Raw genomic sequence first — 27,583 nt, 5'->3', positions numbered from 1 at the left:
AAAGTACAGTAGCAAAGAAACGTTTCTCAAAAGAACATAGAGAGAACCAAGAGATGGCATGAATTGAAAAGTCAAGTGAAATGCATCACAGTTCTAAACAGTTGTGCAAAACAATAAAACAGGAATGATCATACCAAGATTACACTTCCCAAGAGACAAATATAGTTGTATGATATTTCTCAAAACAGTTAATGAAGCTATTCAAATATGCAAGATTGCACTTAATAGAACTTAAGTTAAATGGTAAAAAATAATAATTTCCATCAATTTATTCTGTTGGAATGGGATGACAATCAGGGAAGTGCCCAGTAAAAGAGCTGTGATTATTTTTTTCTTTGTGTTGGTTATGAATGTTGTGTACTTTTGCATTCCTTGCACATGCAAATTCCTACTGAAGCCAAGAGAATTTCTAGGTAAGGAATATATCTGAATTGACCCCATAATTTATTCGCAATGTTGAAGTGTGAGCATTTCCCAAAGTAAGCTGTAAGTCAATGTGGCACAGGAAAAGGAATGTACTAAAAGCATAGAGCCGTGATAGAGAATAGGCATGGGCAATCAGAGCCAAAGGAGTGTGACTTCAGTCACTGAGAGAAAATCTGAAACGAAACTTCAATTGCACTGAATTAAAACTAAATCAACATGATCAACTAAATTGAAACTGAAATATGCTGTTAGAAACATTTCATAATTCATAATTTTGTTCTGATTATTGAGAACGACAAATACATTTAAAAATCAAGCAGGCAGTCACGTCGATGTGATTCCTGTATGCAAATAACAGGATAACAGCTTCGGAATGAGCAGAGCCATTATCAGGTACACGTGATGCAAAACCATCACTAGGAAGAGGGCAAAAAAAAAAAAAATCCAAGGGTATTCTGCTCTTGTGCTTTGTGTTTGGCAGATGGTCACTGACCCAATTCAGCTCTGGAATGAGGCACTGAGCAGTAAAGTTACACTCCCAAATTTGATGTTTTCTGCACAGAGTTATAATGAATTAAACCTTTGTTTCTGCCCTCGGTGGGACACTGAAATTTCCCTGCATGGGGCATCTCAGTGAGTGCACAGCTCCCGTGTGCATCCATGTATCCAAACTTCAATTAATTTCAATCAATTAAACGCATTTTTAAGTTGGCATGCAACATGCAAGTCTAGATTTGAGATTTTATGCTTTTCTAGATGAAACAAGACACAGTGCAAGGGCTCCACATTCAAGCTAATATTATTATGAGCACATTTTTAAGGTGATGGGAGCTCTCTAGAAGTTGGCAGGGCCGGGGACATTAATAAACTGAACCATAAGTGTCACCCAGTCTCTAAAGGTGGGCTAGGACATGTGGGACTTCTAACAAACACCTGGGTGAATGTGCTTAGAGCTGATTCTCACTCTCTGAAAGCTAATAAACAGCAAAACTGATGAGAATAATGCCGGGAAAGTGCCGATTTGTTCTGTGTCATTCCTCTGTGGTCTCTTCAGAGATTCCTCACAGTCACAGGTTAAAAGAGTCACCCTCCCCCCCCCCCCCCCCACACACACACTCTCCAGGCTTTGTTTTCATTTATTCTCTTCGTTTTGGAGAGGTTTTGTTATTGTCCTTGTATGATACGTACTTTCAATCCTTTATATTCTGTGTGGTGTCTCCAACTTTTTGCAGGCTTCTTTATTAATATTGAAAATTCTCAAAGCTTACTTCTCTGCCCGTGGTTTCCTATGCTACCAATGCTCCAATTTACACTTAAAAATCAAGATAAAAACTTGCTTCTTTTGCTAATCAGAACAAAACAAAAATGTGAAGAAGGCTGCAAACATCAAAATGCTTTTTTCCCCTTTTTTGCTTAGATAGTTTGCAACCTTGATAAGATCAGAGAAATAAGCGTGGGAAGCTGTTGCCTGCGATACAGAACCATTAAACTATTCTCCTTGCAGAAAGAGCAGTGATCTCAACATCTCACATCTGTTCTTGTTGAACTTTAGAGCATGAAAGGAAATGAGATATTAAAGGGGGAAAAAAAAAAACAACCCTAAAAAACAAACCAACAGCTCAATGTGCTGCTGCAGTGGATTGCAGATTCTACAGTTTTCTTCCTGCTGTGAAATCACTTTCCATACTGGCTTAGAAATGATAACGGATGTAGCACTGCCCTGAATGTGTATTTAAGTACAAGGCAGTCATAAACTGCTGAGAAGATTGTCTGAAAAAAATGCTTCCCCAAAGAAGTCACAGCTTCTTTATGGTTAGACCAGTGGCTACTGCTGACAAGTGGTGCCTGGAAAGGAAAATGCTTCCATATCCCCTTCTTTTAAAGATTAATTCCATGTTGAATCAGCCTGCTTTCCCTGCTCTGTCAGTGTCTGTCATTGACCTATCTAGAACGTACTCCAGGAATTTATGAAACAAATTTATTAATGTTGCCTGATTTCTTGGGTGCAGGAAAGGGCCAGCAGTGTTCTCTGAGACATTAATTTCACCTCTGGCCTATTTTAGGGCCTCGGGAGAGGATCAGCACTGCCTTGATATTAAACAGTTAAACTCCAGACACTAAATATCTTGACTTTTGCTTCTAAAGTTACCTGGCTGTGGGAGTCTAATTAATCCCCATAAATAACAAAGACCTGCTGGACATATGGTCAGCTTCTCTTCAGATCTCGCTCTCAGAAGAGCACAGAAATAATCACCAGTCTCTGTGAAAGAATTCAGGAAGAACTCAACTGATTTTTGAGGTACTTGGGTGTAAGTTTTGCACTGTCAAAAGTATTTTTGCAACTTTTAAAGACAACTTTTACTAGATTGAAATAGGTGGCACATGTAGGGTCTGCACCTGTTGGATAGATTATTCTAATTTTAAACCCCAAAGTGGAGGTGTGCTGTGTTACCACAACATGGAACTGCCAAAGAGCAGCTTTTTGATCCTCCTGTATGCCAGAAACTTCACAGCCATTGTTTTGTTTTCTGATTGTTTCACCCACGACTGTAGCCTGTGAATTATTCTACCTTGTTCTTAGTAACATCTTTTAAGATCTCCCATTTTCTGCTCAAGGGGAGTGTTTTATCAGCTGTGCCTTCATTAGTCATGGGGTGCAATAGCTGAGCTTTGCTGAGTAAAACTCTGTGTGGGGAGCAGCTCCACAGTGTATTTTCCAGAGTTTCCACTTTGCACTGTTCTCCTCTGGCTAAGCTTTGTCTCTGTAGGTGCCAGCTGCTAAATATTGTGAGGTAAACCTTGACCCACAAAATTTTCATGAGCTCTGCAGGCAGAATCGCCTAAGAAAGAAATACAAAGACCAAAAGAGGCATCAGTTCAGTTTGTTGCTCTTTAGTGTGTTTAATGGTTCAGCTTATTGGACACTCTTCAGAGGTGCCAAACAACTTCATCCATGAGCAGCATCATTTAACAAATGCTCAAATGCTTTACTTCCCCTGCAAAGGGAAATCAGCTGTGAGTTTTGACTAAATTAATTTACTTTTTTTAAAAAAACTTTGCTATTCAATCTAAATGAGCATTTTATTATTAAAATGTTTAAAAACTGTCATTTTGAAGCAATGCTTATTGTTAATTCAAGACATTTTGTTTTCTCCTTGTATCAGAGGGTGTTGAATGTAAAGAATCCTCACTGGCTTCTTAAGAACAAGGAAACATTTTTGAACATGACATTTGTAATTAAAACATCATTTAAAAATAACAGCCAAAATTATGCAACTCTATGCCTCTCAACAGATAGGACAAGGTTTTAGAGAAAAATGTGGCTTAATTTTTTAGGGGATGGAAAAAAATCTAAGTTTAAATCTTCCCTACAGTGTAGCTTTCTGCTGCCCTGTAGCTGGCTTCTAGGGAAAAAGAGCAGGAGCTTGAGATGCTAAAAGCAAACATAACTGGAATTCAAGAAGAATGTTGAATATCTTTAGACAAATAATGCCATAAAAAGAGAATTCATTAGGATCAGCAAAGGGATGCATATTTATGGATGCCAGTGAGCAGATCTGGGTCACACTGAGGAACTAGGCTGTGCATCAGTTTAATAGCAAGAAACTGAATTAATAAGCAGTGGGAAAGGAGAGGGAGTGCAAGAGGGGAGGAACTAGTCCTAGCTTATTTTCACACAGAAAGACAAACTAAATGCCTATTTCCTGTCTGGGTTGCAACAGATAAAAGCTGAGGAGAGCTGCCAGTTATCTGAATTGATACACGCTCAGCTGGAATAAAGAAGAGTTTTGTAATTTATTTTGTTGAGCTCTTTTCCAGTTGTTTGTAGCTGCCACATCTAATTGTGTTTCTGTAGTCCTTTAATTTGCATGAAAGAAGATAACATAATTGAAAAGCTCAGGAGTAAGACAAGTTCAGATTACTAGCAGAGGCAAGTTAATTTGTTATTCATTAAATGCTAATGAACCTGGCACCTATGTTTTATTTGTTTCACTCAGTTTGAAATTGGAAAGGTCTTGTAACACAGCTAAGTCTGTGATAAACAGAGATGTGAAATTAAACTGCTGTTTTCCCTGATGTTCCACTAGAATAAGCAAGTTTGTAAAACTAGGGAACTACAAATACATGTGTGTGGTGAAACATCCTCTGAAGGCAAGCACAAAACTCTGAGGAAGTCATTCACATATTCAGATTCCTTTGGGAACTGGGGCTAAACTTTTTGACCCCTCAGGGGCCAGTTTGACATATTTTCCATACAGATTAGATAAAGTGTTGGTGCAATTAAAATTACGCAGTGATCTTGTCTTCAAATCCAGGGGCAGAGTTTGGTTTCTGCACTGCCTGCAGTTGTGCTGCCATTACAGCTGGATGCAAGCACGTGGAGTATCCTTTAGTTGGCCCAGATGTTTTTGGTAATACTGCAGAAATGGCTGGAAAGAATTCCAGAGCTGTTCTCAGACGTGCAAAAAGCATGCAGGAATCTGTGACTTATTTTCCCTTCAACTGCTATAATGAGTTTTGAAACAACTGTTTTTGTTCATACATGTTATACTTCATTATTGTGTTTAATTTTGGCCTTAATGTCTTATTTGCTTAACTCTCTAAAGTTACAGGAATTGTACTGAGCCTTAGGGGCTAAATTGAATGACTTATATGGCTAATTTATTTATTGGGTTATTTCTGGTATGTTTTACTGAAGAAGGTAGTTAAACTCATTTTTTTAAAAACTGAGGACGGTTTAATGCTGACTTCTTCTGAAAAGTTATTTTCATTTTGTAGAATCTTCTTCTACAGGACTTTTAAAACATGTATAGAAAATATATAATAGTTGAAGCACATTTCTAACTTCAAAATATTGAAAAATGTCCACAGATGCAGTCCCCAGATCATCTTACCTATGCACAGTACAGATTCCGCCATTTGTTTCAAATTCCATTCTTGTTTCTGAATATGGCCTAGAAGGAATAAAATACAGAACAAAGTAGTCTGACAACATTCAAGTTTGATTCAAGATTAACAGTGTGCATATGCTAAGCTGCATTTTTTTTCCAAGTTATAAGCTACATAAAGACATTATTGCCTTCTTATTTATTCACTTCTATAGAAATAGTTAATTTGAAAATTAAGCTAAATCTCTGAGTCAACCTGGCAAGCTGACAATGGAAAAAATTGAATAGTTCCATTTGAATTATGATTGATGCTGTGTTAAGAAGAAAAAAAAAAACAACAAAAACCAACCCAACTTTCTTGTGATAAGTTATGGTGTTTGGATCCTTAAGAGATTGAAATTCTCCAGACCTGGTTCTCTAGCACAGAGATGTGAGATATTTTTCTAAAGCAAACCCCTGTCTTTTGAAGCCTGTTCTTCCTACCCCGTGTCTCTTAAGTCAGCCAAGTTCTGAAAGCATCTTTTTTATTCCTTCCCCCTCAGACCTGACTGGTGTAGTGTGTTTGTGTACACTTGCTTGCTACATGTTTTTATCTCTGCTGAAGGGAGATAATGGCTCTGGTGGGGGAAAAGAGAATCTGTTTCTAAAATGAAATGAGCAAATGGGAAGGTTATTGTGCTGAATCAAGGAAATTACAGATATCTTTGCCCTTTCTTATAGTGTGGAGCAAAACCTGTGCAAGAGCTTTTGTCAAGAGAAGAGCTCAGCTCTCCATCATGAGTTTCCCTGGATTTAACACCACTTAACATCATAATGTTGTTTTTACATTCTTTGCTGATTTTCTGACGTGTTCTGGAGTAATATCACTTTTTTCTGAGATCAAGCAGAGACTCTCAGACAGCCTTGTCACAGCACCACTAATTTTTTTTATCACTGGTCTTGACTCTTTCCGTGTTCCCAAGCCTCCTTTCCCCTGAGGGCAGCACTCATTGTGCTCAAATCATTATTTTAAAATTAACATAAAGACAGGCAATGGCAATCAACCTTAAATATGCATCTGGTACTTTCTGCACACCAAATAAATGGCAAAATTTTAGGATTGTTTTATGGAGCAGTTTTGTTGGTGTTTCTTTTGGATTTTATTTTTTGGGCTCCTTGAAGCAGCAGACCCTGATTTTGTGTAGCTGTACAACCACAATACACCATATCTGCTCATACAGAAAAGTAATATCTGAACAAAGCTTTTACATGAAACTAAATGTGTTATTTCTGCCAGTCGGCATGCATTCTGTTCTGGTTTATTGTCAAAATTAGGCTTCAAAATTCACCCAGATTGTAATGGAATGGGTGCAATAAAATCTCTTGTAGGATTTTACAATGCATCTCAAGAAAACATAATAGCACTAAATGCTAAAGGCCCAAATTATTTGTCTTCAGTAGATTATTTGGCTTTTCTGTTATTAGCTTAAATGAATCTAAGTGTAAGGAAACAGTAAGGAAGATCACTTTTCAGAGGCAGAAAAAGTTTCTGAGCTACTTCTCAAACAGTGAGCTATACAGTGAGATATTTTGAGATAAAAAATAAGGCACAGTAGTCTCCCAGTTGTGTCCTGATTTAATAGTGCCACTCCAGAAGGATTCCCCATATCAGCTCAACTGCTGCAGCTTATAAAAATAACTTCACCTTCCAGGTCTGTTGCAAAGAAATTGCATCTCAGAACTGGTAGAACGTTTGTTATACGAATACCACTTGGTAGGCCAGTATCTGAAAATGTATCTAAACTGTATAAAAATTTTAATCTCTGCTCTTGCATTTCCAGTGATTCTTTCTTCTTTGCAGACAGAGTTTTGTGAGTATTTGAATTAAGTATTTCAAATTGCAAGATCAGAAATCACAAGCTAGACTTGTCTGAAATATTTGTCAGATAGAAAGCACTTTGAAGTAGATACAAAGTGCAAAGCAAAAATTGTATCTTTTGAGTGACATGAGAAAGAGGAGATTTTTTTTTAATGCTATGAATGAAAGGTATTTTAATTCTTTTTCCAGGTTCTGAGTTTAAAGGAAAAAATGCAAAAAATTGGGGAAAAAACCAGTTTATTCCTGGCTCTCTCTTTTTATTTGGTGTCACTAAACTAAAACCATGATGTTACATTTACAACCAAGTCTTTCTGAAACGTGTCTCTTACACTGAACTGATGTCAGTAACCAGCAAAGTAAAACTATGTATATTAATTGAAGTATACATAGGTAATATAATATCAGTATATTAAACTGGATAAATTAATTGAAGGAAATATGCATGCTTGGTAAATAGAGAAAAGATGACATTATTTTCAGGATACAATATCAAAATTTTAAAAGTGCTGCATAATTGAAATTATTCACTGGAATTACAGAAAATAATCTAGTTTTCTGTTTTGAAAATTCTTTTGATTCGTCTTGTGGTATGGAAGCCTTCAGTTATCTGTGTGAAAATTTGATTAATTCAAACTGACAGATGGGTTTATCAGCAGCTGTCAGCTCAGTGTGTCTGGCAATGATTGAGAAAGAAAAGCAAGCAAATGCTTCAGGTAATATATGATTATACTATTGCACACCTGTTCCATTAACAAAAATCTAGACAATTAGTACTTGATTATTAGTGGTCATGAAAAGACTGATTAAAAGTGTGATGGTCATGAGCCTCAGTATTAAAATAAGTTCTTGTTGCAGCCTTTTGTCCATTTTTGTGATCTCTCTCCAATGATGACTCCGAAGTTATTTGAACATTAAAAAAAATATAAAATTAGAAAGGATTTTGGCATTACCATCTGCTCAGGAAAAAAAGTGTTGATCTCAAATCAGACAGCTCTCATTTACCAACTTAGAGCTTAGAAATATCTTTTTGTTTAGTTAATGTGGTCTCACAACCACTGCTCTGTTCAGTTACTCTGTCCTCATAGGTAGGTGAGGACCTGCTGTCTGAATGAATTCCAGGAAAAGTAATTTTCAAGTAAGGAAGCGAATTTAAGATTCTACACAAAAAGGGAGTAATGAACACAATTACTGACTCAGTAGAATCAATCACACAGAGCTTTCAAATCATCTCTTTTATCCAATAAACCCACATTTTTAACAAGTTAATTACAGCTCCAGTCTCAAACATTTAATAAGGCATCTAAGATGGATAAGCCACTGATGCACTGCTGTTCTCTGTGCAGCATCAGTAAGGAGCAGGTCTTTGCTCATGGAGTTCCATGGGACTTTTAAGGTAGAATTCTCTAAGAAAAACAGGGAAATACACAGTTCTTTGGGAAGCACATCTGCTGAATTGCCTACATTCATCTCTTGTGACTGGGAGAGTTCCCAGTTCTCTTGGTACTGCTGGATTTGTGCCATGGAAGACAAACACCTCATACACGTGGCCTTTACTCTTGTCTGAGGAGCATGAACAGGACTGAAAACAAAGAACTTTGTCAGCACATCTCACATGATACCACTTCTCTCTAGGGGATCCATGTGTTCATTTTCTCCCAAATACTGGTCACTCCCAAAGGAGGCACTGCTTTTATGAGCAAGATAAAGATGACATGAGAAATAACTGTTTTGGTTTTTTTTACTGTGGTGGCTAAGATCGTGGCCTGCTGGCCACGTGTAGCAGTGTGAACTAAAACTCAACTCTTTAACATTCAGACGAATGAGCAGCTTCTGTTCCATCTTCCAAGGAAGCAAATGCAGCAATCCCTTGAATTCCTTAGGTAGTGAGTAAACTAAGCCCAGATGGAGTGGCAGTCCTGGTGCTTTGTAGCAGTGTACACCGTGACCTCTGTCTTATTTAAATGTGCTTGCTACAATTCCTGTATTTTTCTAGCAGTTTTTTGGTCTCTGCCATGTGGTGGCAGCTTCTTGAGTGACCTTGCTTGCCCTTTTGGCTGCCCACACTGCTGACTGCCGTGCTGTTTGCAGCAAAGCCTGCAGTCCTGGGGACAGATTTCTAGCACAGATTTCTGTGCTGCTTTGGCTTTCTGGGTATCTCTCTCTTTCATTCCCTCTGGTTCAGAAAGGTTGAGGGGAGCACTGAACACTTCAGCTCTACTAATGCTTCACAAAGCACAGATGTGAAGTTATTTTTATCATGCAGGAATGTAGAACATTTTCTCCTTGTAGGTAAGGAGGTTTCACATGGTGTTTTGAAATGAAAGGCTTTTCTTAACCTGCAAGATCTCAGTTATTAAACACAACCAAGGTCATATCTGCAGAATGTGAAAAAAGAACATTTTTATAGAACATCTACTCACTAAGCAAAGGCAGAATAAAACCAATAACAGCCTGTTGCAGTATGAATGTAAGTTCTAATGAAACTGGTATGTGCATATATAACAGAATAATGTATGGAGTCCTCAGATAAACTTCCATGTGCACATTTATTTAAATAAAACACTTGTCTCTGTTAACACAGGAAGCAATACAATAAAGCTGAGTAGACCCTGAAATCTCCAGGACTTCTCCAAATAAGCAGCAGGTGTAACATGGAAGAAAAAGCAAGAGCAGGGCTGAGTCCTCCTTCTCCCTTGGTACTGATGACTCCAGCTCAAGGATCAGCAGGGAGGAACATTTGCAAGTTTGAGAGGTTTTTCTAGTTTTGCTCCTGGAAAGAAAATTTAAATCCATTTCTGTTACAAAGCAGGGATTGGGTTGAAATGGCCAATAGTTAATAGGCTTGAGGCAGGTATTCAGGTGTGTGTACAGATGTACAGAACAGGGATAGAAGCAGATCTCTGTGCCTGTGTGAGTGCAAACAGATTTGTGTGGTGCTTTGTATGCTCAGCTTGCCATTCAGAATTAGTCAAAAAGTAGAAATTAATTTTATTCATTTCCTCAGACACAAAGACTGGCTGCAAGGATCTGGGAATGTGCCTATGAAATAACATGTGGGCATCTAAGTCCTATAGTGCCAACTTCACCTGGGGTGTGGCCTTCAGAAGCACTTCAAAACAGATCTACAAGAGCACTCTGGATTATAAAACTGTAATCATCCTTACTTCAGTCAGCATTAAAGATTTAATTTTAAGGCAATCCTTTGAGGAAGAAAAAATATAAGAAGCTCAAAAAGGTAAAATAATTCAATTACTTTTATATATTTCTATTTTAAGGAAAAATTCCTTACATGTCTTTTTCTTGCTTATTTATATTTTACCAAAAGAATGTGCAGACCTGGTACCATTATGTAGAATCCTTCATTAGCTGTAGAAGTTCAAGAGTCTGGTGTCAAAAAGCTGGAGTTTCTTGCAAGAGAGTTCTTTTTACATAATGACTTCCCTACCTAACAAACCTTGAACCATTTAGCATGGGAAGCATTCTCATTTTTCAGATAACAAAAATTCATCTGCAGTATTTTCTCCATAGCTGTGTAATGAGGCTTGTAGAAACATGTCACACAGAAATAGAATGAATAAATCAAATTGTACGGAAAAAGAAACCCCTCAAGGATCTGACTGCAGAAATGACAAGGAACAGGGAGCTCTGCAGCTCTGTTGATTGTCACTTGAAGCACATCTTTTTTTTCCTCTGCTCCTCAGGAGAATGTTTCAGGATAAATGTCCTCTTGCCATTGCATTGCCAGGGCAGGTTAGGGATTCTGAGAAATGTTCAAGGTTCATGTGGAAGGATATACTGGAGAAATGATGGAGATTGGCTTTCCCGAGGCTTCGCCTACTTTATAGGCGATAGTTTTGCACCTTGCAAAATGCTTTGTAAATGCAAAAAAATAACAAAAGCTCATAATAGACATCCAAGATAAAGAATCCAGCTTGTGAAGTTTGTGAGTGTTGGGTGACTGCTCCCCAGGAAGGGGGAGAGGAATTAAAGTGTCTTGATCTGTGGTTTATCTTTGGTGCAGAGGGTTTGCCAGGACAAATGCCAGTGATGAAGGATCAACCTTTGTTTCCAGCAGCTGTCCACAGTCACTCTCTCTGTTTTAATGAGTCTGAGCTGAAATACAAATGTCAAGCAATTCCTTCACTCTATCAGAAAGGCTGGGGAAAGTGGGGGGTAGAGTGATGCTTCCCTTTGGCCGTGGTGTGCAGCAGAGCTGCTCAGCTGCATTTTAAGGGAGGTGGCTAGGATGGAAATGAGAAGGAAATGACCCCGAGCTGTGGAAGAATTATCTCTGAACACATCCTGGTGCATCCCAGCTCTGAAGGTGGCAGGCTTGGCCATGCTCCCCGCACCTCTGAGCACGGAGCTGCCTCTCCTGAAGAAAGGGAGCCAGGGCTGCTGTGCCTGGGGGAGCCCTCTGATCCACAGGCACATTCTTCTGAGAGGGCTTAACAGTTCTTTAGATGTGTTCTATAGGGACGTGTAAAAATGAGTAATTAAAAAACCAGCACCTAATCTTTTGGTATTTGCACAGCTACAGTTATCATTAATGCTTTAGTATTAAGTCTTGCCACTGAAAACTTTGAGTGGCGTTTGATTTTAGATACGAGGTGACATTCTGTGGGGGCTACAAGAAAATTTGCCTGCTGTTACAGCCAGTGGGAACAAAGAAAATCAACCCAAGGCTTGAGTTCTGCATGTCAATACGTACATTCTGCTGCTAGAAAACAAATTCATTTTTTCTGGTTTGGATGCTCAAATAACTTAAATCTGCATATACAGTTGTATTTATAGTAGATTACGTATCATTTTTCACGAATTAACCTTTTGGTCATATCTCATTTAGTCTTTTTGCTTTTAGGTAAGCTCTGAAGCTCGTTTGACAAAAGAATATCAGGGAGTGTGCAGAATTATGTGGTTTTATGCTCATGCCACTATCTGTATTTTAATGTGTTCATTTTCTGAGCAGTAAACCCAGCATTTCATATCCATAAATTTTAAACTGAAAAAAGAATAGCGCATTCCTTTGTATTAAACTTCAGTTAATAAAAGGTAAAAATGGAAAGCTAGTGCTCTAGACATGACAACTGCTGGAAACTTGCTTTATTAAGGAAGATCCTTTATGGAAAATTGGAAAATTGCAAATGGAGCACTGTTTTTTTTTCCTATGGGATAAACACTGGAAAAACTCCTAACACTTCAAGTGACTAATCAATGCCTACAATGCAAAAGCATATCTCTTATTCTGAGTTACTCAAACAGATTGACCTTTTCTTATTGTTTACTTAACAAGGAACTTTTTATAGCTCCTCTTGCAGATATAGAGGTTTATACCATCTGTGACACAAATCATGAAGAATCATAAGTGGATAGTGAGGGCAACATTCCTGTTTGTTATTTGATACATGACAAATTGAGTTTTTTTAACTTGGAGTCAGAAAATAAATTATATATTTCATATGATACCTGGACACTAAATCTAAGAAGGGAAATAGAGAAAACCACGTTAAGAATAGAACATTATTTCTGTGTTGATTGTACACTTAGATTAGATTTTTACAATTTTTAATTGTTGGATAGAAATTGGGGTTTTGGTAGGGAGGAAGTGTTTGGGTTTGGTTTTTTGGGGGTGGAGTTTTGTTGTTTGGCGTTTTCCCCCCATTTTTGCTTTGTTTTTACTTCAAGTAATGCAAGTTTAACAAATCATATTGTGTGTTTACTACTAGCTTAAAAACTACATCTTTTTGCTTTTCAGGCTTCATTTGTTTTGTTCAACAGCAGCACATGGATTGTCCCTACCTGGTGTTTACACAGAAAGTTTGTTTTCCTTTCTCCTTCCTTCTTCTGAGCCATCTCATACCAGTGTTCACAGTCCTTATTTTCACTTACTGTTTTCATTTCTGTTTAAATCAAAGTGTCCCAAAATAGTTTAACAGCCTCTCTGGGTAGCTCTGCCAGACACACAAGCAAAAGGAAAAACTGTGAATATTTTTGTGACTTGCTAATATTAAAGACTTACGGACTTTAGAGTATATATACAAAAAATAAAGAATTCAGGCTTTAAGGCTTAAAATGAATATGAATATGTATAAATTTTCTGTAGATGAAACATAAACTACCACTTCTCTTTTCTGCCCTTTTATTTTTTAATATATTTTTTGGTAACAAATGGTTTAAAAATAATAATGTTATAAAGGAGCACTTGATGTTCTTTTTAAAATTAGCTTGGACATTGAGGAGTTCCAAAATGCGTCTCTAATGTTCTTCCTATAAAGCTGCTTAATAAGATGTCACAATAAACATGCAAAATTAGATTTATTTTATCAAGAGGCAAAAATAACCTCATTACACAGGAATCTTCAACAAACTCAAGCTTGCCTAATATATAATCCAGTAGTTTAATTTGTAACCTGATTATTGCTCTTAACAGAATTCATTAGTACCTCAGAGTCCTATAAGTTGTTTGAATGATACTTGTTATAATTAGTATTTAGTCTTTAATACTGTTCAGAGTTTCCCAAACTTTCAAAATGCCTCTTGTAATGGCTTTAAAAAAAATAAAAATTGCCAGCTGTGCAAACTTCAGTGTCACTAGGATACAGGGAGGCTTTACAAATTAAATGACCATTTGTATTCTCCTGCAGTAAAAGAGGGGAATACCCTGTCTGAACAGTGGGGCTTCCTCTCATTCCCAGGTAGGTATTACTCCTGGATCCATATTTATGTCATTTAACTAATCTGGGCTGGTTTGGGCTGGGATAGGCTTGATTTTGTTCACCATTTCCAGTACAAAGCCAAGCCCCAGCCCCACACTGTCTACTGTGAACAAAATGAACTTTGTCTCAGCCAAAGCCGGCATGAGTGGACTTGGGCAGATTGTCTCCAGGGAATGGCACTGGGGCATAAATTCTGATTCCTGGCTGAATTTCAGGGAGTGGAAATGTTAATCTACGGGGAAATGAAGGTAGCAAGCGTGTGCTCACCCAGATGAGCCATTCTCGTGTGATTTGCATCACTGGTGTTCAACACCCGAGTTTTAAAATTCCAGAACTACTCAAGTTTAACTCTTGATACGTGTGGTTTGCTCAGCATGGAAGTTTGAGCTTACAAGATCCAAGTCCAAACTACTGTCTCCGTTTCCTTGCTTAGAAACAGGGAATGAGCAAACTCCCATTAGTGCAGCTGCTGCTCTGCTCCTGCAGCTTGGAGTTGAGTGGCTCCCTGCATTTCTGCTTGCTCTGCTCATTAAGAACTGCCCATCAGCCCAGCATTATCCCTTTGCCTCTGCTGTCTTTCGAAAGTTTGAGCTTACAAGATCAGGTCTAAGCTACTGTCTCCGTTTCCTTGTTTAGAAAGAGGGAATGAGCAAACTCCCATTAGTGCAGCTGCTGCTCTGCTCCTGCAGCTTCAAGCTGAGTGCCTCCCTGCATTTCTGCTTGCTCTGCTCGTTAACAACTGCCCATCAGCCCAGCATTATCCCTTTGCTGTCTTTCAGGCTGGAGTGATGGTGCCCTTCAGCTGCTGAGAGCCTTGCTGCCTCTGGATTTGACTGATTAGGATGGGGCAGCACTGCTTCCCTGCAGGGCTTGAGTTCTGTGCCATCATCACAACACTTGGTGTTGTCACAAGTGGTGTGGCTGACCAGCGATGCAAACAGTTTCAGAAGTACCCGGAGCTTGGTGCTTGCTGCAGCTGGTGCCCTCATGGGAGCTGCAAAAACTCGTAAGGAAAGTGCTGTGTAGGCAACGGAGTTGTCTTCTCCAAAGCAAGATGAAGGGGCAAAATCTGAGGGGATGACATGGATGATGGGGTCATCCATCTGCTGGTCACTTATATTTCAGATAAATATCCCAAAAATCTGCTTTCCCTCATAAACAGGGGTTTCCTCGTTGGCACGGCACAGACTAGATGACTTAGGGATCCAACTTTTAGCTGAGGTGGTGTGAAATTGAGAGCAAGGGGCAGGTGCCAAATTCTCCCATTCCAGTGGGGGGCTCTTATCCAGTAGGTCCAGTGTTAGACATGAAACATCATGGAACTTTTATTTTTCTTGCTGCAAAAGCTCAAAGCCCATTAAAAATTTAATTTAAAAGAAAACGGCACTTTAAATTATTTTGGTTTTAACAATAAAGGATTAAGGAATCCAATTTTAAATTTATAAAGCCAAGTGTATTTTCAGATTCCACAATAAAATGTTTTACTTGTGTATCAACACAAGACCACAAGGCTCACCTCATAATTCAGGTATTGAGACTTCCAAGCCTCTGAGGTTCAGCTTTCACTAGCAGCAGACAAAATAAATCTTTCAGCATAGTTTGAAATAACCACAACTAATTAGAAAATGCTCACAAGTCTTAAATGATACTAGACCTTTACAGTAGTTTATCCCAAATTCGAGCTGACTTAGTGTTTCATTCAGTACATGAAAGAAACTCTTACTTTCAGGTTCAGCATAACATTTGAGCCTGCTGCTTTTGTTTTCCTTTGCATGGGCAGAGGCAGTTTGAAAGGTAAACACAGCACTCAACATCAGCTCTGCTTAGCAGGGAACTGAACTTAGATCTCAGCTCTCTCTTAGACTGTCTTATAGAGGATCCTGTAGAATGTAGGGTTGCCTGTTTTTCCATTTAAGTAAATTCTCATTTTCAGCGGCGTACAGGAAGCCTGATAGGAGCAGGAATGTGCTGCAGTTAATTTGTATGATTTGGTATATAGGTTTCCATGAGGTTCAGACAAGCTGCAGGAGGTCAGGCTGCATTGGTGAGAATCAGTGTACTCGAGCTGATAAGATGAGCAGTAACATTTCTCCACAGTGCACCAAAGAGGATGCTATCAGTGCAGCACTGCCATTATAGCAGCTTGAGTGCTCACTGCTGCTGAGGGTGTTTTTTTCCCCCTTACCTCTCTTATTCTCAAGATGACAGCAGCAGCCACATTCAAAAGCTCTTATCTGCAGTCTGCAGATGGGGAAGAGAAGCGTGTGGTATGCTAAGGGTGAAATTTTCAACAGAGATTAGGAAGTTACTTAGGTGCCTAACTCCTGTTTTCAGGGGTGATACAGGGCCTTTTTAAAGCAGCTGTTCTGTTCACAAGAAACTAATCTACTTAGTTACTGCAGGAAACATGCAGCTTTATATTAATCATACAACAAAGAGGATGAAGGGAAAGTTCCACAGAACAGACAGGAAACAAGAGACAGGGAAGAAAGCAGCTCTATCCCTTATCTTTTTGGGCAACTGGCTGACTCCCTGTTGACCCCTGTCTTATTCCTAGTCTGTGAAGAAAAATATATTCATGAAGATTTTTCTTTTTTTAATTTCAGATGGCAAGAGTTGCTTTCTTTTACATTGCCTTTTACTCTCTGGGTCTCTCAGTTCTGTAGCTTCTCCCAGTGTCTGGTGTTGCAAGAAGGCTGAAATCCTCCTGACTTCCTTCAGAACATCATTAGTAAAAGTAAGGGACTCTTGAACTCCATGTCACTTCATAAGCAAGCTGTGTCCTGACGTTTCCTTAGAGTTCAAACATTAGTGTAATACTCTTTGAATAACAAGGATCCACTTTCCCCCAGAATGACACACGGTCTGCTGGAGAGAGCACAAAGCTCATGAAACAGCTGATGCACGTCAGGTTCTTTTGGCTTAACTCTTTCTTTGGAGTGATATACACAAACTGATTTTGAAAAGCTTATTTTACAATTCTCTCACCACCTTGGCTTAAGATTAAATCTGAATGAGTTCTTGTCATCCTTTCCTCTCAAAACTGGCGAAGGTCAGAGCTCATGGAGTTAGACATGATCTAAAAGAAGAATTGGCTTGTCCAGACTGTTTTTAACTATTTATTCACCTCACTCTTAAAAAATGTAGGATCTGGATGGAACAGGGATGTTTGATAATATTTTGTTCCATCATTATTTCAGGAGAGCTTTAGAGTCTGAGGCTGAGCCTCCAGAAGAGCATGTTTAAGAAAGATTTGTCTGAGCTCTCTGTTGGAGATTGGTTGGTTTTCAAGTCCTTTCTGTGTCCTTCTAAGCCCCAGGAACTGCAGCTGCCACTAACAGAGACATGCAGAGTCTATCTCGTGGCAAAATTCAGGCATTCACGAGAGCAGAGGGTCACTAGGATTAAACACTGCCATATCTAACTCTGGACATGCTGCTTTCTCCAGTCCTGTACACTTGTCAGCTTGGCTTTCACACACACAAAGCCACGGGGCTGAAGTGCAGATAACCCATCTTGTCTGGAGTTAAAGATGACTGCAGTGCCCCACAGCCCCTGTTGGTGTCACAGCTCTGCTCTGGAGCTCCTGCCCTCGCCCCAGGAGCTCACAGCACATGCTGCTGCCTTTTAGGCAGAAAAGAAGATAGAGAGGTGAAAACATACCCATTTTTTTGCTATTTTTCACATTATGCTACAAAACTCTCCCAGCTACACAGGATGAATGAGACAAGATTGATGCTTTTTCCAGATTTATATATGCCAAACTGTGCTCCACATGATTGAGATTCATTCAGATGCCATAAGCTTGTCATTTATGGAAATAAGTTTCATCTCTTCCTTGGTCCTGTAGCCTAACTGTGCTTTAGTCCCAAAGGAGCACTCACTGTTTTTTGAGACTGAGTCCTACATGCCTTTGGTTTTCCCTGTACCACCTTTTATGATGGCAGATATTCAGCATCACTTCTGGCTGAGAGCATTGTCAGTCCTCACTGCAACAGCCTGGATAGGCTTGTTTTCCATGGTTGTATAAAAAAATCCCAGAGGTTAATGACAGCCTAGTGATAATACAGCCTTTTCCTTACAGCACTCACTTCACTTCTCTACCCTAGCTTGCTGGTATGCAGTAAATCTGCACAGATAAAACAAAGTTGTTTTTTTTCTGGACTGCTTATCTCAATCAGTTTCCTCTGAGGTAATAAACAATTCTGACTTCAGGTGTTTTAGCTAGACCTCATTCTCCATATATGACTCCTGATAATCATGTTATACCCTCAGCCCTTCTTTAGAGGAGTTCTTGAATGTGTGCTTTGTAAGAAACTGAGATTGAAAATTCCTAGTGGTTTTGTAATTTTGCTAAAGTTGTGGTGTTTTTGTTTTTTTTTTTTCTTTTGGGGTGTCATGTTTACCAGAGGGAAGACATGACTTAATCAGTGAGTCCGTCCTGAATTTAAAAATTCTTCACAATTCATCCACCTATTGCTTTCCATGTGTAGCCTAATCACACAGCAGCTGAAGCTTCTGTGCCTGTATCCATCATCCCTGTGCTGCAGGCAAGAGCCAACCTTACACCACTTTAGCATCTGGCATGCAGCAACTCCTCTGTGTGTTTCAGCTTTGAAACCTAAAATGCTCAGAGCTTTTTTTCACCTTTAGGGCCTTGAGTTCATACCCTTTAGCTTGAAATATTCTTTGATGTGTATTTTAGCATTTTCTGGCTAAATACCCTTGCTTGAGGCATTTAGTTATATTTGATGCTGAGACATTTTAATTTAAATAACTGATTAGATGTTAACTCTCCTGTGACAGAAGCACACATTAGGAACCAGGGCCCATTCTATTATGCTTCTGCATTTTCATTCCTTTGAGCTGTTCTTGCTATGTGGGTGCAAATCTTAAGTTCATTCAGTGCTTACAGTGTTGCTGTTAATCATTCTGCTTTAAGGCCTCTGCAGCACTTCTAATTCTGTTTACAGATGCAAAGAGGTGCCTGAGCTCTTACCTTCTGTTGCTAAAGAAAGTGTTACAGGAAGATAAGGAAGTCTTAAAACTCAAACATGTATCTCAGCTTTTAAAAATCTGACCCCAAGAGCTTGTGGCCCAGCAAACAGCAAAAAATGCTTCCAAAAAATGTGACAGTATGTACATCTTGTGGCAATAAAAGATTGGCACTTCACATAGGAGCATTTGGAAATTACCTTTATGCTGGTGCTGAGATACATGTGATTGCTAAGAGGCCACAATCAACTGGTCACAATTAACTCAGGTTAATTTCAAGGTGTTTTAAAGAACAATAGGTACTTCCAGAGATGCCTGAACCCTCTAAGCATCTCTGTTGCCTTTGGTACTCTGATAAGGGGGAACCAGGGCTCCTGAATTGTGACTTATCAGTCATGCTTAAACTCAGTTGGGATAAAGTCAGACCTAACATTCAGATTTATCGAAGTATGGAAATCCAAGTCTCAGTTTGGGATAAAGTCAGATCTAAGAGATTTATCAAAGTGTAGAAATCCAAGTGCAATGTTTGGAGATGAACTTGGAATGAAATAAATCTCCATTCAGAAATGTGCTCACCACCATATCTAAATATTAAACTGTTGGATGATAAATGTGCCTTGTTAAAAGGTTATTGCACAATACTGCAGCATTCAGTAATTGAGCTTTTGTCGTTTTTTTTTTTTCTCCAAACATGAATAACTGCCTACATTAACAGACAGTTTTGCATGCATGGTTCTGATAGGATTTCCTGCAAAAATCCCTGAGGAAATACTTGACTGACCAGACAGATTGCTTTCCAGTGATGTGACGTGCTGTCAGTCTCCAGAGGAACAAGACTTTTGACTGATAGCTAGAGGACGGTCACATACTGTCAAATGTTTGTCACATGAAAAAGGATAAGGGGGAGGGTGGCAAAAATGATCTAAAGTAGAATGTAAGAGCAGGTGTTGAGTTTGTGGGGAGACAGAAGCAGAGTTAATAAAACAGTTATATTTCTTACCCGATAAAGTAACATTATTTCATTGTTTAGTAATTTTCTTTCACTCATCACGTGGCTTCTTTAAAATGTGATAAAAATTGTCGTTTCAGAAGTTTACAGAAGTCTACTTTTGCATCTAATATTGTTAAAAAAAGTTATTTGCCTGTATGTAAAATATGCAGAATACATTAAAACTGAAAAGCATATGTATTCCAAATGTTGCCATCCTTCTTTAAAGTGATTTATAGACAGCCTTGCCAGTTACATTTTTCTTCTTTCCTTTTTCAAAAGAGAAAGAGCAAAGGCAAAAAAAAAAATCTAAAAACTCTTATTCTGAATAGACAAGCATCATTTACTCATGCCATGTAATTTTATTTTTTTTTCCTGTGTGATTTTTCCTAGGGGAGGCACATACAAGGTGCCAGTGTGGCTTGACTGTGATTCTGTGAGCAAGGGACAGCAAGAGCAGCTCAGTGCTGGGACTTGTATCCCAGCTCACAGAGGGGGAAACCTGAAACTTGAAAAAGAAACACTCAATATTGTTTGGGTTTGTGCAGAGGCTTTTTAATTGCAGATTCAAATGGTCAGTTCAATGAAATTTGTAACCCCGGGATGAGTATTCCTAGTCCATCTGAAATTCTTCTGACACACTCAAGTTAAAGAAAAAACCCAGTAGATTAGCAACAATATTTTAACAAGTATTAGTCAATTAGCTGGTCCTGGTTTTCTATTTGATTTCACACTCCAGTGTCTAGTAGAAAGGAATTAATTAATGAATTTAGTGCTTTAACATTATTTATTTTAAAGATTTGTAGCAAAAGCCAAGATGTGTGGATGTCAGAAACTGAATATTTCTGAGGCAATTTTTTAGTTACCACATCTATATCCCACCAATGGCCTTGCAGGGCATGCTTCACTTGTGAAAGTGTTGTATAATATCTGCATAAATCCATTGACTTCAATGAAAGATGTATTTTCCACAAGTAATTCCTCATAAGAATGCTCAAAACAGCAGAGCTGGAAACCTAAACAGTAAGTTCTTTGAGGCTCCTACCTCAACTGAAAAATGCAGGAAATTTCTGGTGGGATGCAAATTCATCAGAGAGCACTTTCTGTTCTCTAGGAGAAGAAAAAACTGAATTCTGAAATGCCAAGAAGAATCCTGCCCTCAGACTTGTTTCCTTCCATATTTGATTTCTTGTTGTTTCAGATAAACTTAGAATAAGTATATTTAAGTTACTGAATGTCCATAAAAGGTAATATTTTTGAAGGTATTTGCTATTTATGTTTTTTTTTTAATGTGGTTTGATTTTTCCTTTGCCCTTTAGTACTGGTGATACTCAGTGCATTGCTGTGAGAACACTAATCCCCACAATGGAAATGACAAATTTCTGATGTCAGTAATTGCATTCTTCAGTATCAAGTGCAATGATCTCTGGAAATATTTCTGTTTAAATACCAACTACTACTCTAAAATGTCAAAGTTTTAATTAATTCCTGTTTAGACAACTCATGCCAAGTGTACACAATGTGGATCTTGTTTCTGTACCTCACAGAAAGCCCATTCCAAACCCCAAGGAATTCTGCAGGAGGCTTTTCAAAGCAGGTAAGATCCAGACCATTGTGTCTTTGCAGTTCCAGTGCATTCAGAGCTTCCTCTGCTTTTCTAATTCAGGCAATGTTTTCATGTGATTCCTAGAGAAGGTTACTTAGAACAGAGGCTAGACAATGTTAAAGGAATAAAGTGGGTATTTATTAAAAGGCTTTCAAAGGGCACACCTTGGGCAGTACAAGAGCCTGGCCAAGGCTACACCCAAGATGGACAATGGATCACGAGTTTTCACACTTTTGTCAGTTTTGGTCCGTGTACATATTGGGGTTAATTGTCCAATTACAGCTCCAGGTTATGAAGTCCCATCCTCCCAGTTTGCTCTCCTCAATTTGCTGTTGTTTGCAGTTTTTGGGCCTGAAGCTGTAATGATGTCCTTGGTTCTTGGGCTGCAAAAGGATTGTTTTGTCTGACTGAACTGTGAAGAGAACTTGCTAACACTTTATGTGAAATTCAGAGTTATATACTAATGCAGTACAGAATCTGGAAAATATGAAAGCTAAAACTTAAAGCATCAGCTGCAATTTTCAAGTCCAGTGGATAAAAATTAAAAACAATGAGAGACTTATTTGTGCACTTGGAGGAACTCAACACTGTGCAATTATTTGGAAGTTTGGATTGCCTATTCATGGCAAATAGCATCTGTGCTCAATTACACTCCATCCATCAGGAGGTAAGGCTTTCAGAAGTAATGAAAGCATCTAAGAGATGGTTTGCACTAGAGAGTAATGATTTCTCAAAAAGGCAGACAATTGGGTTGATTCACAGGTACTGCAGAAGAGAAAATGTTCCAGATGAAATGGAAATTATTTCATGAAACATCTCAGGATTTCACAGAAAGAAGGGGAGTATTATTACCAATTATTCTCTATGAAATGAGTTTGGTAACACACCATCATCTAAAAAGGAAAAGTGAAAGGTTGCTAAATTGGTTATTTAGATTTTGCTAATGAGAATGGAGGGAGTTGATGAGTGTTGAATCATTCCTTGGCAGTTTTTAAACAAAGATTATCATTCATTCTCTTTCTTGAAATGACAGATGATGTTTCGTGTTGAAATGAAACTTCATGACTTTTGATCAAGCCTGCTGAAAATAGCATTCTGCTGCCTAAACTGCACATTCTGTTATAACACACTGCACCAAGAGTCATGGGATGATAATTTGGGATGCTCTGCAATCTCTGCCTTTTTGAGGGATTTGAGGTTTTTTTGAAGTATGTGTGCCACGACATGGCTGCATCACATTACCCAGCAATGAGCTTAAACTCTTCAAAACAAAAATATTTCTATTTGGTATTCTTTTGCTTGCTTAACACTGTCTCAAGAAAATATGTAGTCCATGTCTATGCTGAGTTTGGTGTACCATGTTAAAATCAGGCAACTGCCTTGCCAGATATTACCTGGCCAATATTTACCAATGATAATCACCTCAAAAGGTGCTGCAGAGCTTGATTACAAAGGGACCTCCCAGGACATTCAGGGGCAGTACATTCACACTTTGGGATGCCACCAAGGGAAATCAAGGCTCTTGTTTCCTTCTCATCAGTGCCAGAACAAACTGATGTCCTTTGTAGAGGTGTGTTCCAAATACACCCTTAAATTCACATTTTGGACAATAGTATTCAGGACAGTCTAAATTATTAGTTTAAAATTTCCACTTAGAACACTTAGAATGGCAATCTTTTGAGCAACTTGTCAAAAAATAAATGTTCTCTTTCAGCAATCCATATTAAATTTGTGTGGTCTCTTCCATCTCCCAAAAGCAGGGCAGTGGGAAACTAAATTAGCTAATCTGGCACAACATATGAGACAGGATGAAGGTGATATTCCCTCCAGAGCTGGGAAGCAGGTGAATTTCTCCTGCCCTCAGCTGCATCACTTTGTGGCTCCTTCTCTTAACATGGAATTTGCACTCTCCACACAATAATAACCAGTGTGAGGAAGTGCTTAAAGTCCTTCCCTCACTTCCCCCATAACCGAGATTTGTGGTGGCTGGACTTCAGACTGGAAAGTGCATCTAGCTATCACTAAAAATCTCAGAGGTGCTATAGATGCAATCTTAGAAAAAGCAGATGCTCTTTTTCATGTGCTCTGCATGTCCATATGTAACTGTGGAATGATTATAAGAATTTAGAGTTGAGGAGAAGTTTTCCTGCAAGGAGAACAGAATTGCAATGCACAAGCTTGGAAATGGCTCTCAGGATTTTTGGAGCAGATTTTGTGGATACACAGGATTATCTGATGAGCTTTGTGTCTCATTGTTACTGACTAAAGAGGAAAAAAAATACTGAGGCTACTCATTTATTTATAGGAAATACAAGATAAACAGTCCAAAAAGTGCTTTGGTCACTAGTGAAAAGTACAAATGAGAAGGAAACAATTAGCTGGGTAGTCAGATTGTGATACTTTGTTGGTGTTTCCTGCAGGAGTACATTGGAAATGTTGTTAATTCAACATGGAGCATCCAAAGATAGTGTGAATTCTTATTACACCAGCAGGCACAGAATGATAAAGCTGCCAATGACATAAACTAAGAAGTGAAAGGAAGAGATTAAAATGTCTTAGAAGAATAATCAGATACTAATTGTGAAAGAAAAAGCATAATCCATTGACTGAATTAGAATAAGGGCTAACAGTTCTGTCCATTTATTCTGAGACTTAATCCAGTGTTTTCCATCAAAAGTCTAAAAGCTTACATAGCCTACAAGAATCCTAAAGGTTTTTATTTGTTTTGTTCTGTTTTTTTTTGTTGTTTTTTTTTTTTTTTTTACTACTTTGCAGTATCTGAAATGACAGACTTTTGACTTAAATTAAGATTTCTGAGCACAGATGTCCTAAAAATAATACATTAAAAATTTTTCAGAGTGAAATAATTGATTGCCTTTGGATACCATCCTGTCTGTGCCACATTTAACAAATGAGCTGTCACCTGCTGAAATATTTTCATATATCCAGCGGTGGATTTAGTAAGGAAAGATAATCATCACTTTTCTTCCATCTCTAATTAGAAGATACTTTTTTCCCCCCTAACTTAAATATAATCAAGTGTGCAAAATAGATGGATGCTGTTTAAAAAAAAACCAACAGGTTGGATATGGCTCCCTGTCACATTGCTTCATCAATAATAGTTTTCACAGTGAAATTCCTACACCTTCTCAACCGTTTCATCATCCCACCACATCCTACATCTTCTCTCTCGAAATACATGATACACCAGAGGCTTTCCACAGGGAGACTAATTCCTGCAAATCAGACCGTGGCACAATGTCTAATGCATACAAATGAACTGGGCATGTTGGAATTTTCCTTGAGAATTTATCAGAATGTTGAGAGTGGAAGAGTTAAGAGCAGGTCAGCTGTTCCATGTGGGATAGCTGTTTACCTAAAAGTAAATTTTCTGGCCCCTGTGCTGTTGTTTGGGAGCAGACCTACATTCTCAGGAAGGTCCTGCATTGTGGCTGATAAACTCATCATTCTGTGATTTTTCATTCCCACCACAATGCAGGGTTTTTCCAGAGCTCTTGGGTTAGTAGTACCCTGATATAGAACCCCACAGTATGAGCATTCTCAAAATGTAAGGACAAGGACTTTTCTGGATGCTTTCTATGGAAACAGATGTTTTGGCTTTTTTCTTAAATAACTATTTAAAGAATAGTTAATTATAGCAGATTATAGCTGGAAATGCCAAAATATAAGATGTCCAAAAGAAATTTAGCAGATAAATTTTAATAAGAGACCCCTATTCTGTGCTCTTGTCTGGTCTTGTTCCTTGCATTCAATTGGAGCTAACTATTGATGTCTCTTCAGTTCAGAATTCAGTTCAGCATTGTACCTACACTTCATTAACAAAAAGTCCTCATGGAGAGCAATGTTTTCCATAAACACAACAAGCTAAATCCTTATATCATAACTAAGTGTCAAGCAAATCACATTTACTCACCCTCTCCTCTTTTTGCATGAGTGTTTGCTTTGTAGTCCTATTTTTATTGCCCCCATACATTCCTGGCAAAGCCTTCTACTCCTCATTTTGTTCTTCCCAAGTTGCAGCCTGCAGAAGCAAGTCCCAAACAGTGCTCCCCCAAACATCCAGCAGGTAACTTTCCTGTTTTTCAAAGCTAGGTTATGATAGGTACACATTCATTATTGCCCAATTTAGAAGCAAATTTTCTGGTCACTCTGCTTAACTAAGTTTACCCTAGGTCTTGGACTGCTTGCTTTTTTCCCTAAATATAAGTATTAATACTTCTTGTTTGGGAAAAAAAGAAGAAAAGCACATGCCTTAGGAAACATTGGAAAGGCCCCTCCGTGTTTTGTTTCCTTCTTTTGGAGTGATCGTGCTGAACTCCAAGTCAACTGGTGAGAGGGATCTCTTAATGTTCTTTTCCATGCACAACTTTTTGTTGTTGTTGTTGTTTTGAGGCAAATGACATCAATTTATCCGGAGAGCTCTGTGTGGGCTCTTGTCAATGAGCACACTGTACAGTCAGGAAAGCAGCCAGACAGGTGTTTGTGCCATTCCTAGGAACAACTTCACTGAGAGCTCTGGTGTAAGCACAGCTCCTGACAGTGTGGAATGGCAAAGGCAGGAGAGCAGCAGGCTGCTGGTTAATGAGCTGCTGAGTGGTGTGCATGCCTGTGAGTCTGCTGCACGTCTCTGGAAATGTAAGATAACCAGGTCTGCCGTGATCAGCACACCTCTCACACGGTGTTATGGGATCTCTACACTGTCAGCAGTGTAGGCAGCAAACTACAGATTACAGGCGTCGCTTCAGATGTGCTTGGGCACATATTTAAGGAATTCAGGGGGAAAATGTAGCCAATGCCTTCAAATAAATACATTTGCTCTTTTTTTTGTGGAGCTCAGAGCAAGGACAATCTCTCTCTGGATGCAGAGATCACATGGCTCATGGAAAAGCTGGAGCCAGTGGTCTCAGAATAAGCCCAAGTTAGCTGGATCAGAAATATGACATTTGATTACAGGAAGAAATATTGCACAAATTGATAGAGCATTGAACAGACTTATGGCTGTCAGTTCAGATGACTCTGTAACAGTATATCAGACAGAGATAATTGTATAATCGTGAGGCTGAAAGCAGTAAACCCTCTCATTGCCTGTGCTGGCTGCCTTGGCCACATGGGAGATCCTCGTAGCAATTTGAGAATAAAGGCATTATATCAGCATCACTCAAGGAGATGAGAGCAGACATCTATTGCTCCTTTAAGCAGCTGTTGTATTCCATATCCATCAGAGGATCTCTGGATGGATAAGGAATGGATGTGGCACTTTAGCTTGAAATTTAAATCTGGAAGTGGCCAGCTACTAGCTTTGCCTCTCTATGTCAGCTGTACAGGTTATCTGGACAAAGGATGAAGGAGGAGATTTGGTAACAAATATTTTAAGCCCAAGTTTTCACATAAGAACAGTCTGTAACAGAGTGGCACAGTGTTTGTAAATACCTCAGTGGGAATGCTTATTAAGAGAGCACATTTGTTCAGCTGAGATTAGACAGAGAAAACTATTAACTGCTATTTTGAATTAACTAGTATCTGTGTAAGATTTCCAGGCTGCACTGGTACAAAAGTAGATTGTTAGTACATTTCCCAGGAACTGGACCAAAAAAGGAATTAATAAAGCAGCACATCATTAAGTAGACTCTAACTTCAACTCATAAAAGACCATTAGAACAGACTAATCTAATTTTCTTCATCATAGAAAACATAGAACTTGCAAGAAATAATTTTAATGGAAAGATACTTTTATAGAATCCACTGCTGCTGGTTATTTGTTTGAATGATTGATTTCCTTCGACATTTAAGAATATTGCACTCTATTTCTAGTCTAAATCATATTTCAATTTTCAGCACAGCTTCTTTCAGATTAAGTAATCACTTTTACAAGATTTTTTCAATAAGAAGGTATACTTAATTTTAATTTTAATAATCTCATATTTTAACATGATCCTAGGGTATTTTTACCCCCACTATAGTGTTGTAAGCATTTATATCTCTTCATTAATTCCCTAGCTCTGCTCTGCACCAGCTGCATTTTTGGTCCCTGAAATACACTGAAGGGTGTGACAAGGATCTTGCCAATGATTTTAAAATAAACTA

The 27,583-nt window shown here is 38.5% G+C and overlaps 1 long non-coding RNA gene across 1 annotated transcript in view; it reads left to right on the top strand.

Annotated features, from left to right (window-relative positions):
* Nucleotides 1-10,187: 10,187 nt before the first annotated feature.
* The window catches only part of LOC148223148 (uncharacterized), a 130,080-nt gene continuing 112,684 nt past the window's right edge, over nucleotides 10,188-27,583 (top strand). The window contains exon 1 of the long non-coding RNA XR_015804772.1: nucleotides 10,188-10,408. This is a non-coding gene — a long non-coding RNA (uncharacterized LOC148223148). The remainder of the gene's footprint in view (nucleotides 10,409-27,583) is intronic.

Source organism: Sturnus vulgaris, chromosome 7 (assembly GCF_052056855.1).
Source record: "Sturnus vulgaris isolate bStuVul1 chromosome 7, bStuVul1.hap1, whole genome shotgun sequence".
In the NCBI taxonomy this organism is placed as follows: Eukaryota; Metazoa; Chordata; class Aves; order Passeriformes; family Sturnidae; genus Sturnus; species Sturnus vulgaris.
The sequence above is the reverse complement of the archived record's forward strand: the minus strand, read 5'-3'. Positions and strand labels throughout refer to the sequence as shown.